A 14084-nucleotide genomic window follows, 5' to 3' on the forward strand; every position below is an offset into this window, starting at 1 on the left:
TGGGAATTATCTTATGGAATATTTGTTAGGAGATATTATCTTGTATTTTAGTCAATTTTTATTTTCCTACAATATTGTTATTTCTAGGGTTAGGAAGTTTGTAACTCTATATATTCCTTTGCAAGTTAATGAGAAAGTCAAGCCGTGATTATTAGAATTCTTCATGGTATCAAGAGCAGGTTAATTTTATTTTATTTTTCAAAACAAACAACCATGGTCGGCGGTGAGACACCACCTCCGTCCCCTTCACCTATAATTATGGGTAATGCAAAAATTCTCGAAAATCATCTATATCGTCAACCCTTGAATGTCCGGTTAGGTTACCGAATGGCGAGAGTGTACTCGCAACTTTGGAAGGATCGGTCCGTTTGTTAGATAAAATCACTATCAATGGAGCTCTTTTTGTGCCACATTTGACTTGCAATTTAATTTCCGTTCCACAATTTAGTGATCAATTAAAAGTTGTTGTTCAATTGAATTCATATATGTGTGCTATACAGGACCAAATGAAGGAGATGGTTGGAACGGGGCTCCAACGAGACAAACTTTATTACTTTAGCAAACCGGATGTGATGCAACGTGTGTCTGTGATGGAAGCAACATCAGATTTAATTTGGAGCTCTGGCATAGAAGAATGGGTCATCCTTCGGAAAGAGTGGTAAAGTTACTTCCTCATATTCACAATAATAAAGGTAGCCTAGCTGAGGGATGTGAGGTGTGTTTTCGTGCTCAACAATCCTAGAGACAAGTTTCCTTTGAGTGAGAATAAATCATCTATAATTTTTGGGAAAATACATTGTGATTGTGGGGTCCGTATAGACATGTTTCCTCATGTGGGGCTCGTTAATTTTTAACTATTGTTGATGACTTTTCCCGGGCAATTTGGATTTATTTGCTGATTGATAAGACTGAAGTATTTCAAATGTTTATGGCCTTTGTTGCTATGGTTGATAGGCAATTTAATCAAACAATTAAAATTGTTCAGAGTGATAACAAAACGGAATTTAATTGTTTGATTGATTATTTTGTTGCAACTGGAATATTGTTTCAAATGTCGTATGTGGGTACTCCTCAACAAAATGGGAGAGTGGAGAGAAAACACAAACATATTCTTAATGTTGGGAGAGCCTTGAGATTTCAAGCCATATTGCCTATTTATTTTTGGGGTGAATGTATTTTAGCTGCAGCTTATTTGATTAATAGAACCCCAACTCCCCTCCTACAAAATAAAACCCCATTTGAAATTTTCTTCAATAAAACCTCATCTTTTGATGCTATTCGTACTTTTGGGTGCTTGTGTTTTGCTCACAATCAAAAGACTAAGAAGGATAAATTTGCAAGTAGAAGTCGCAAATGTATTTTCGTGGGGTATCCTTCTGGGAAAAGGGGGTGGAAGTTGTTTGATCTTGATACAAAAGAATTTTTTGTTTCTTATGATGTGAAATTTGTGGAAGATGTATTTCCTTTTGGTAGCCTGGAAGATGCCAATATTGATCCGAATATTTGTGATACACAGGATAATGTTCAGGTTGACTTTGCTGATTTTGTATTGAATGATGATGATTTTGTTGCAAATGATGTTGATAGTATGGCTGAATTCAATAATGGGAGAGCTACTAATGACCAAGAGTCGCAAGACAAGGAGGCAATCTACTCCGCACCCACCCTGCGGCATAATGCTGCTGACCGCAGGGGGGCTGCGGAAAAAACTGCTTTTGCACACCAGTCTAAACAGCAGCAGCAAGAACAGTAGCACATGGCTACTGCCTAGTAGTCCGAACAGCAGCAGCAGACCACACAACAGCAGGGTGAAGCTGCTGCCACTGCCCAGCCACAACACACTCCACTCGAGTCCAATTCTTCACATCACCATAATCACATCCACGTTGCTCCCTCGTCATAGCAGCCACAACACAATCTTGACATGGGTCGAGGTTTTCGAGAAAAATATCCCTTTGTTTTGCTCGGAAATTTTGTCACACACACAGTTATTGCTAAAAGTTTGTCTTTGTCTACCAATCAGTCTCCAGGTAACTCCGTATCCTTTGGCACATTATATAAATTTGAAAAAGAGCTCTCAGCGGCCAATGGGTATACAAGACTAAGTTTCTACCAAATGGTGATTTTGAGCGGCTCAAATCCCGCTTAGTTGTTTTCGGCATTTATCAAAAAGCAGGGATAGATTATGATGAGACATTTGCTCCGGTAGCTAAAATGACAATGATCCGTACTTTTCTTGCTATTGCAGCTTCGAAGAATTGGGAGCTCCATCAAATGGATGTTCATAACGCATTTTTACATGGTGATCATGATGAGGAAGTTTACATGAAGCTTCCTCTCGAGATTGAGAGTTCAGACCCGAATTTGGCGTGGAAATTACGTAAGTCATTGTATGGTCTGAAACAAGCTCCCAGATGTTGGTTTGCAAAACTAGTTACGGCTTTGAAACAATATGGTTTTCTTCAATACTACTCTAATTATTCGTTACTTACATATATCGAGGCTAATGTTCACATCAATGTTTTGGTTTATGTTGATGATCTCATTATTTGTGGGAATGATTTTGTTGCACTTACTGTTTTTAAAGCCTATCTCAATGACTGTTTTAAGATGAAAGATCTTGGCCCCTTGAAATATTTTTTGGGCATCGAAGTTGGTCGTAACTCTGCAGGTTTGTTTCTATGTCAACGAAAATATACGTTGGACATCATTTCTGAAGCAAGGTTATTAGGCGCAAAGCTAAGTGGGTTTTCGATAGAGCAAAACCACAAACTTGGCCTTACCAATGGTGATCTTCTTTCGGATCCGGAATCGTATCGTAGACTTGTGGGACATTTAATCTATGCAGCGGTAACTCGTCCTGATTTGGCCTATTCAGTTCATACTTTGTCTCAGTTTATGCACGAGCACCGAAGTGAGCATTTGGGATGCGGCTTTGCGAGTGGTTCGGTATTTGAAAGGTACTCCAAGGGAATTTTTTGAGTGCAGATTGTGACTTGACTTTGCAGGGTTGGTGTGACTCCAATTGGGCAGCTTGTCCTCTCACTCGTAGATCTTTGTTCGGCTGAGTCGTATTTTTGGGCAAGTCTCCTATCTCATGGAAGATAAAGAAGCAACATACAGTATCAAAGTCTTTGACAGAGGCCGAATACAGGTCCATGGCTGCTATAACTAGTGAACTAAAACGGCTTAAGGCTTTATTGTTAAGTTTGGGTGTACAACATCCGAAGGTGATCAAGTTGTTTTGTGATAGTGACTCTGCATTACACATTGCCAAGAATCCAGTTTTTCATGAACGAACAAAGTACATTGAGGTTGCTTGTCTCTTTGTTCGTGATGCGATTAATGAAGGCTTGATCTCTCCCCCTTATGTTTTTCATAACGGTGAACGCCTGAACGGCGAACAGCGAACGACAACCCTTCATTTTTTTAAAAAAATTTTGTAAGTTCTGTTTTTTCATTTATTCTTTTGCAATTTATAATTTCTGCTTTTTTTTTTTGAAGTTCTAATTCTTTTGTTCATTTATTCTTTTGCAATGTATAATTTCTGCTCTTTTTTGGAAGTTCTAATTTTTTTTTTTTTGCAGATCTGTCATATTATCCTGTACTCACGGTTACATAAGGTATTTTTCTTATTCTAAGTTCCGATTTTTTTTCTAAGTTCTGTTTTTTATTTAGTTTCTGGTTTTTTTTTGGGTTTTTTTTTTTTTTTTTTGCTAATGTGTTGGGAATTTTATCAGATTTTTATTTTGTTAGAAACTTAATTTTGAGTGTGTTTGTTTTAAAAAAATTTGACTCTGTTTTTTATACAAAATTTTGAATCTTTTCACCTGTGTAAACCGGTATCATTTCGTAGTTGAATCTGTGGTACTAACTTCATACTTCAGAGGCATCCTATTTGTCTGACCACATGTATTTGACAATTTAACAGATAAAAATATACATTCTTAGAACTTTTTTTGCCAAATATTCTTGCCTTTTCCACATCCACCCACCTTTTTTCGTTGTTGAAGTATTTGTAATTTACTAGAGTCAGTGTTTTAATGGGCTAAAAACGTTGTTTGGTCTTGCTGAAGAATATTAGGGTTTATTTGGTTTGTTGTTGTATGCTTTTTTTTTGTAATAAATAAAAGGGAACCGAAAGGTAAAGAGATTGAAGCAGAAAGTGCTTCATCTACATAACTGGTATTTGTGCAGCGGTGTTGCCTCACTGTGGTCGTTGTTATATATGTACTTGTTGTTGTTACCTCACCGTAGTTGTTTTATTTTATCTTGAAAAATCGTTTCCCTTGTCATTTATTTTGAGACTTGCTGGTAGCATTTTTCAAGATTTAAGTTAAAATCGTTGCCCTTGTCATTTATGTTGAGACTTCAATGTATTTTGGTACTTGCTTGCAGCATTTTTCAAGTTTTAAGTTAAAACAACCATTGCTCAAATGCAATCTGAGAGCAATTTTAAAAAACAAAAATTAGTTCTGAAGTTGGTTAAGCTTGTTTTGTGAGCTGCTATTCTGGTTTTGCCTTTTGGTTGTTGTGCCTACTGAGTTGCTTCTGCCTATATTGTTGCCTGCTTCTACTAAGCTGCTGATATGTTCCTGCCTCCTGCCAGCTTGAGGCTGTTGCTGTTTCTTCTACTCTTGGGTGCTGTGTTGTTGCTTCAGTATTGTTGCTTCCTTTTGTGTTATGAACTTATGATAAATTTTGTTGCTGCTCTTTCTTATGCTTGCTGTTTTAATTTATCTTGAATCATCGTTGCCCTTGTCGTTTATGTTCAGACTTCAATGTATATGTACTTGCTGGCAGCATTTTTCAAGTTTTAAGTTAAAACAACCATTGCTCAGTGATGATACGATAAACGTAAATCTGAGAGCAATTTTTAAAAACAAAAAATTAGTTCTAAAGTTGATTGAACCGATGTTTTGTGAGCTGCTTATCTGCTTTTGGTTGTTGTTCCTGCTGAGTCCCTTTTGCTTATATTGTTGCTTGCTTCTGCTGAGTTGCTGATTTGTTGTTGCCTGAGCTGGTTTCTGCCTGCTGCTGCTATTTCTTCTGCTCTTGGGTGATGTGCTGCTGCTTCAAGATTGTTGCTGCCTTTTTGTTTTTAGGAATGTTTTTTTAGGTTAAATTTTGTTATTAGGATAATTTATGATCATATGTAAAATGTAAATCCTAAACTTATTTATTTTTAATGTAAAATGTAGATGAAATGTATTTTTTGGAATAATTAAAGTTATTTATTTTAAATTTACATTTATTGTTACCTTTGTTAAATTAAAGTATATATATAATAAAAATACTAGTATGTTACATTTGATATTAATTAAAATAAATAAGTAATCTAAAACGACATTAATAATGCCGTTGGACTAGGTTATATAAACCGTTGTATAAACCTAAGCTGTTTGATTAGATCTACATTTATTAACATTAATTGTATTTAGGTTGTAAATAATTCAATTTGAATTAAGCAGATTGTAATCGGATCCATTTAAACAGGTTACGATTCGAAAACAGTTCGATTTTAACGTTTTAATGGGTTATAGCGGTTCGGTTTAAACGGTTAGCGGATTACAACGGTTCGGTTTAAACGGTTTTTCCTGCGGTTTAAACGATTTCGGTTCATAAATGGGTCGGTTTAAACGGTTAGCGGGTTACAAATGGTTCGGTTTAAACAATTTTTTCTACAGTTTAAACGGTTTTGGTTTATAAACGGTTCAGGCCAATAACGGGTTTATAAACCATTCGGGTCGGTTCCCTTTCGGTTCAGTTTTGAGCAGTTCGGTTTGTTATCGGTTTACGGTCCGTAACGTGTTGACAATAAGCGGTTCGATTCGGTTTCGGTTTGATATTGTACGGTTCATTTCGGATTTCGGTTTAAAATTAGCGGTTTATAAACGGTTCGGTCCGTGATGGTTCGATTCGGTAACAGACGGTTTCACAGTTCGGTTTGAAAAGTTCCACCCCTAGTGGGTGGAGTTGAGATGGTTTTCGCGAAGGTTCATGTTTGGTTCGGGTGGCAATGGTGGTTCCATGGCTTCCATTGATTAATGAATGAAATAAGCTTTCTGACGGGGTTATTTCATTGCTAGCTTAGCTAAATGGCCAACCTTGCCACACAACAATAATTAATACTGTTTGACTTATTTACAAAAGAACCACTTGATAAACGAAAAGCGTTTATCAAATATATCAACTGGGGCAGGCTCTTTATTGAGCACTCTTTTGCTGCGTTTTTTCTTTGTTTGATCTTTACGTTAATTTTGGGATTTGTTTTAAGATTAAATCACAATTAATTCAAGTATTATTTTCTCTTCTCAATTCTCTTACTATCATTATTGTTAATCATGCTGTCTTTTTATTGAAATTCGTTTGTGCTTTCGTTATCATGTGTGAATAGTTTCCAAATCTGGGAGTAAGTGAAACCCAAATACGATTGATGTATGATTTAAGTTTTTAAATTCTCCAATAATTAACATGACATGCTTAATTGATTGTGCTTATGATGATATTAGATTAGGAATAACTGGTATTGGTATTGTTATATTGTTTCTATCGCAACGGAAGTTGAATTTTAATTAACAAGATTGATTATTTCAATTAAGAATTTGGAAGCGCATGATTTTTGAAAATCCTTTGGACTTCAATTTTAATGATTTGGATTACATTGAGATAACACTTTGAGTATCAGCTCATATCGATCAAGAGCCTTAAATTTTTAATTACATCTATTGTTATATATCTTCTTTTATACTTCGTATTTTTATATTCCAGGAAAAAAAATTATTATCTCAAAAAACTTAATTCTGTGAAACAATTTATTCATATAGCTACCTTTTCAGTTTTGATAGCTTGTAAATTTCTGCTAAACATTTTCAATTTTAATTAACCTACTAGTTTCAAATCTTTCAACTTCTTTTTACTTAGAGTAGCCAAACATAGCCAAATCGTTGTGGTTTTCCCTTAATTGCCACATCTATATACCTATAATAAAGTAGAGTTTTTTTAGAGGGAATTTTCCCTCCTAAACTAGTAAACTCTACAATATTTATATTTTTTTAAAGATTTTTTTACAGATTTATTAATATGCCTAGAAACTTGAACGATTTGCCAAATTGGTGTTAAAAAATAAATAAATTACTAAAATAGTGTTCACTTAAAAATATTTCTCAAAATAGTGTCCATGTAGGTTCGGAAATTACAAAGCAAGGAGTTAATAGTAGTGCTTCGTTTTAAAAGTCTAAATTAAAAATTAGAGTCTCAACTAGTTCTATTTTTTTTTTTTTTTTTTTTTTTTTTTACGGGCAAAACTAGTTCTCTTAGATTTTACTTCACTATTGTTATAGATGTTGATGGTACATGCAAAATCTGCAATGAAGCATAGTCAATCTTTGGTATCACTATAGTCAAGTATGTTTTCCTTCTTTTCTAATTAAAATTCAACTGAAATTTCTATGGGCTTACATAACAAGTAGATTAAACTTTAACGGAACAATGTAAATTGGTTTAATTTAGCCTAATTATGAAAAATTATTCGGGAATATAAGGTAGGTGAATTAGACTTTGCAATTGAATATGTCAGACATGCACCACTTAAAAGTGCTCAGAGTCACAATACTCAATATACAATTGTCTGTATATCTTTACTACTTAATCCAAGGGTTATTGCTTATTATGATGTAATTGATTTAGCTTTGATTAAATAATGCCTACAATGTTAACAACTAATTGTACTGTGAAAAGGAGTAGACGACATTAGATTTATTGAGTTTGGGAGTAGCTAGTTTGATTTGATTTTTTTTTGTTTTTTTTTTTTTTGTGTTTTTTTTATATGTATGATTATATAGTAATTTTTTTTACTCTAATTTGTAGGAAAATGCCATTTAAAAAGACATCAAATAGTACATATACTAGGTTGTTCACAAATGACCAATTTTTTTTTTATCAAGTTACTAATGCTCATACATTAGAGGATGGTCATAATTCTTAATATACATCTCTCACTTGTAATGATGTTGACGTCAAGGAGGGTGATAGAGAAGGTGATGAAGCTAATGGGGAATTAAATATGGTGAATAAGGGTGATATAACTGCCGTAAGTAACAAAGATAAGCAAAGTGATGTTGTATCTTCTAGTGCTCCAGTCCCAGAGTTTACACAAATTAACGAAATTGACGAAGATGAAGTTAATAAGTGGGTGTCATGGGTTTCCGTGGCTTCTTACAAGTCAGGGGTTGAATTTTGCATTGGTCAAGAATTTGCAAACAAAGATGCAATGATTGAGGCAGTGACAAGTTACTCTGTACAAAAAAATCAACGTTTTAAAGTGAGTGAATCAAGACCAACCACAATAACCTTTATTTGTGGTAGGAAACTTGTGAATTGTTCTTGGAAGTTAAGAGCTACATGCAAGACTTTAGTCTCCGATAAATTTACAATTGTCATATACAAGGGTCCTCATACTTCCACTTGTGTTAGTAACATTCTTCCAAAGGATCACTCTAACTTGAAATCTAAGTTTATTTCTCATCATATACGCAACATTGTAGAGGTTGATACACCCGTCAAGGTTTGTGTTTTGATTGAGGTGGTGAAAAATCTATTCAATTACACTATCTCGTACAAAAAAGCTTGGAATGAAAAACAAATAGCTATAGCTGAAATCTTTGGTGATTGGGAGGAGTCATATGAAGTTCTTCCACAATTCATGCAAGTTATGGTGGAGACAAATCCCGGTACCATTGTTCACTTTGCCAACCGTGAAACCAAGGATCCTAAACTTCATATTTTCCTGAGAGTTTTTTGGGCTTTTGGTCCTTCTATAGAGGGATTTCAGCATTGTCGTCCTCTAATTACCATAGATGGGACTCATTTATATGGAAAATATAAGGGGACTCTTAACTGCAATGAGTGTTGATGCTAATAACCAGCTTTTTCCACTTGCTTTTGCATTGTTGAATGTGAAGATGGCAACACTTGGCCATTGTTTATGGCATGTATAAGGAGATTTGTTACACAATGATATGGCTTGCGTGTTATTTCAGATAGACATGGTGGCATTATGAAAGCAATGAAGGAAGAAAACACCGGATGGAGGGAGCCATATGCATATCATAGATTTTGTATTCTTGGCCTCAAATGTTCATACTCAATTTAAGAACAAAGAGCAGAAGAAAATATTTGGTTGGACTGCTTTCCAACATCAAAAGAAAAAGTTTGACCATGGATTGCAAAAAATAGGTGAGATGAACGTAGAAGCTCATGGATATTTAGGTAATATTGATGCTAGTATGTGGTCTCTTTGCCATGATGGTGGTTTTAGACATGGGCTAAAAACATCCAACTTAGCTGAGGTCTTCAATAATGTGCTTAAGGAAGCTCGTTTTTCACCTATTACAACACTAGTTAAATTGACATTCTTTCGAGTGAATACATATTTTGTACAAAGACGTGAATCATCGAAAAAAAGGTTTCTTGATGGACATTTGTATAGCGATAAAACAACGAAGGACATAGAAGCTAATGATGCTAAAGCAGTTTATCACAAGGTTGAGATGTAACACCAAGACGATGACATCTACCAAGTGACAACTGGACATGGCAATAGAGAACAAAAAAAGAGTTCTCATACCCATACAGTCAACCTTAGTTGCAAAACTTGCACATGTAACAAGCTTCATACATATACAAAATTCCTTGTTCCCATGTTCTTGTTGTATGTAGGTCATATAGTTTGTCACCAGCTCAATTTGTTGACCCATTTTATTCAAGTGGTGAATATATGGGAACATATAGAGCTACATTTCATCCTATCCCTGATAAAGACTATTGGACACATTATAATGGACCAAAAGTTGTTGCTGATGCTAGTCACAAGCGTAGTCCCGAACGACCTCCTTCCCAAAGATTACGAAATGAGATGGATGAAGGTAATCAAGCAAGGGTGACATGTAGTGTTTGTCGACAAAAGGGACACAATAAAAAAAACTTGTTCATCAAGGTTAGCTAATTTTTTAAGATAATTAGTGTTTGTCGACAAAAGGGACACAATAAAAAAAAACTTGTTCATCAAGGTTAGCTAATTTTTTAAGATAATTTTCTTATATGTATATATAGTTGTTCAAACGGAATTACTTTTCTTACTAACAATGTTGCATGTCTACTTTTTAACAGATCAAATGGAGCTTCTAACTCTACTTCTTGGCCAACATGACTCTTCAAATTTACATTTGAAGCATGAGCACACATCTGTACCTTGAAGGCTGCCTGATCATCATCTCCAAATTCATAAAAACTGGTGCTAAATTGAGCTTTTTACTTAGCTAGTATGACATGTTTTGAGTTATTTTGTAGTAAAGTAATATCATCTCCAAATTGATATTGCATTGTAGAACTAGCAATTGGTTTCAAGAATGGTGATTGAGTGCCCTTTGATAATTTAAATCCGACTAAATAATGCATTATGTATCATGTTACATATACGTTTTTTGACAAGGTTATATCCATAACAAAAATGCTAGAAAATTTTTAAACATTTACATTACTTTGTATTCACTCTGGTCAAGATACCGTAACGTTACAAATAAAGAATTTGATGGTATACATATATATTTGTATTGTATTAGCCATTAACTATTAACCACTAGCTTTGTAATTTCCAAACCTACATGGACACTACTTTGAGAAATATTCTTAAGTGAACACTATTTTAGTAATTTATTTATTTTTTAACACCAGTTTGACAAATCGTTCTAGAAACTTATTTATTTAATTATTTATTATTATAAACGTTTTCAAAGACACTTTTATATTTGAATTTCAATTACCATTAATTTTAAAAACCGAAAATAGTTTGGGAATTATCTAGTAACTATATCAAGCCGCACCCACCCTTCTTAGGTAAGGTTGTTTCCTATGGAAGGAAAAAAAATAAATATTTTCAACTTTTTCTTTTTTTTGTTTGTTTGTTTGCGTGCTTATATTGATGTATTGCATGATATAAACTAGTTAACTACCTCTATGAACTAGCCTAACGGTAATTTGAAACGACAATAATTAACAGTTTGTTAACGACCCCATTAGTTGGACATAATATTTAGAGGGATTGCGAATTTGTCAATAATAGACAATAGTGCATTAGTGTCAGATCATATCAAAATTAGCTATATAATATGTCAGTAGTAATAAACTATAGTAGTAATATACTATTAATTGACCAGGCAAGGTCAATGTAACGATACCATCCAAATAACTATTTAGCTTACGAGTTAGTATGACAATTTAGCTAATCCGCAATTCGAAAAAGGAAAAACAATGGAGGTTCAATAAAAATAAAGGGAAATTAAACTTGCCAAGTATGCTCTATTAACTTCAAGCCATGTGCAGTTGTGCACTCCGTTTCATTACAGGGCAGCAAATTGAATTTTTTTTTTTTTTTTTTTCTAAATCTTGTTTTTCCTTGTTAGAATGAAGTTCATTTATATATGAACTTTCATGAATTTAGGCCCTATTTACTTCACCTTAAAAAAAAATATTATAATTTCAGTTCAGTAAAAATAATTTCAGTTCAGCAAAAATAAGATGAAGTGAACGGGGTCTTATATCTTTTTAGATTTTAGGCCCGGTTCATTTCACCTTATAAGTTCAGTTCAGTAAAAATTAGTAAATTTAAAGAAGAATGAATTATAATAGAGTAAAAATAATTTTAGTTCAGCAAAAATAAGGTGAAGTGAATAAGGCCTTATTTTAGTTGTTATTTGAATTTGGTTAACACTTATTGAAACTTATTTTTCTTGAATTAATCTTATCTAAGCTTATCTAATTTTTTTTCTTTTTTTTTCTGTTTTTTTTTTTTTTTTTTTTTTTGGACAGGAAGCTTATATAACTTATAGAACATGAAATAAATGAAAATAAGGTGAACAAAATATGACGTAACTTTTCAACCAAATTTCGGTAACTTTTAAACCTATTTGGAGCAATTATTATCAATTTAATTTTATAAAGGATAATATGTTACATTTATGCATTATGAATTTATAATTGATTTTTACGAGGTCAATTTCTTATAGAAAGTGTAAATTTATCTGTAAATAATAGATAACTTTTACTCCCTCCATCCCTAAAAGTTCGACCCTTTTGGCCTAATTTTAGTCCCAAAATGTTCATCCCATTTCCATTTTAATACCCTCTAATTTGCAATAATATTTGTGCAAAATTAGCTTCCCCATGCAAATTTTGCTTTTTCTATATACTTTTATTACTTTCTCTCTCTACTTTTTTGCAATTCCAATGTAAATTTCCCTTTTCAATTTACTTTTCTTAGCTTCCCCATACACTCTTATACTTCCAATAACTTTCTTAATACCCGCGAAATCAACCCAAAAGGGTCGTTCTTTCGGGGACGGAGGGAGTACTTTATATCGAGGTAATTGATGTATAATATTTTGTACACTCAATTTAGTTAAAATTGATCTTAGGGGTATGACTTTTTAATTAATCTTTTTGTCACTAAAATACTAGCGAATGAGTTTAAATTCTTCTTAAAGGGCTGTTTTATGAATAAATGGCAAACCCAAGGTATGACTTTTTAATTAATCTATGTACTACTGGTTGTATTTTATGCGTAATGTTATAACAGATGGGGGGGAAGAACACAAGGAAAAGAAGCCCCGAAGCCCACAACAAGGTTTCATTCTAAAATCAATTGGCAATAAAAGGAGTAGCCCGCTTAGGATATCAACTGAAATCGCAAGTGGTGCGATCCGACCAGATCAAACCTAGTTTGAATACCAATTTGTTATAACAAATGGGAGGAGAACACAAGGGATACAAATTTTCACCTACACCCCTACATATGTAGGTAGCACTGCCTGCACCCCCTCCTATCACAATTACGTCATCTTATAATTTTTCGGTTTTGAATCACATATAAAATGTTCATCTTTATATATATAAATGTTCAATTTGTATCATTAAATGTTCAATCTTGTTAATATGACGTGCTGTATTCAAATTAGTATATTTTTTTCATATTTATTTTTAGACTGTTTTTCTTATTGATTTGTCTTATTATATAGTTAAATTAATAGGCTTTGTTTGAAAAAAATATCTTTCAATATATAATAAAATTAATTCAATTAGAATTATAATATCATTTTAAATTAATGCATACTCATTGTTTCTTAAGCATAAAAGGGAACTCTTTTAACTTTTCAAATGCACACATGCTTTATTAAAAAAATAAATTTAAAAACAATAAAAAAAAAGTGCAAATCTTACACTTCAAACTACACATATCATATATATATGCTTTACAAAATGATTATTGTCTTTTAATTTAATACATTAGGTATAAATAAAAAGTATATAGAACCATCGCCCTTGTTATACAGTTGTACCCCTTCCACTATTATAATGTTTATGCGTTTTCCTTGATACATATATTTTTCTCAATGTATACATCTGTGTAATAAAATATCAAAATATTTTAAAGTAAAATATTAGTAACAATCAAAATACACTAGACTTGGCAAATGGGTCGTTCAGGTCGAGTACGGGTCGGGTCAGTTAACACTCGGGTCAGGTATGGGTTGGGTCGGGTCATTTCAGGTTTCGGGTATGACTCGGGTCAGGTATTGGGTCGGGTCAAGTTCAGGTCGGATATGTTTGAGTCAGACCATTTTTGGGTCAAGTATGTTCGAGTCATATTCGGGTAGGGTCAAAATCAGGTCGGGTCATGTTCAGGTTGTTCCATTCGTGGATCAAGCTCAAATCAATAATTTTATGTTTTGGTAATGTTTTAATAAAGCTATGAATTCGCTTTATGAGCTTGGCTACAGTTGAAGATGAACAATTTGAGTTATTTTTGGCACCAAACATTTTTTAGTTCAATTATAAAGTAATTTTAGTTCGGGACATTTCGGGTATGAGGTCTGTTCGGGTCAATTTCAGGTATCGAGTTTATTCGGGCCAAACACTTTAGGTCAATTTCGGGTCGGGTCATGATCGGGTTAACTCTATTTTCGAGTCGGGTCGGGTCAATTTCGTGTTCGGGTCAATTTCAGGTAGATGTTTTTGGGTCATGGGTC

This window comes from Chenopodium quinoa, unplaced genomic scaffold, assembly GCF_001683475.1.
Source record: "Chenopodium quinoa cultivar QQ74 unplaced genomic scaffold, ASM168347v1, whole genome shotgun sequence".
Taxonomy (NCBI): Eukaryota; Viridiplantae; Streptophyta; class Magnoliopsida; order Caryophyllales; family Amaranthaceae; genus Chenopodium; species Chenopodium quinoa.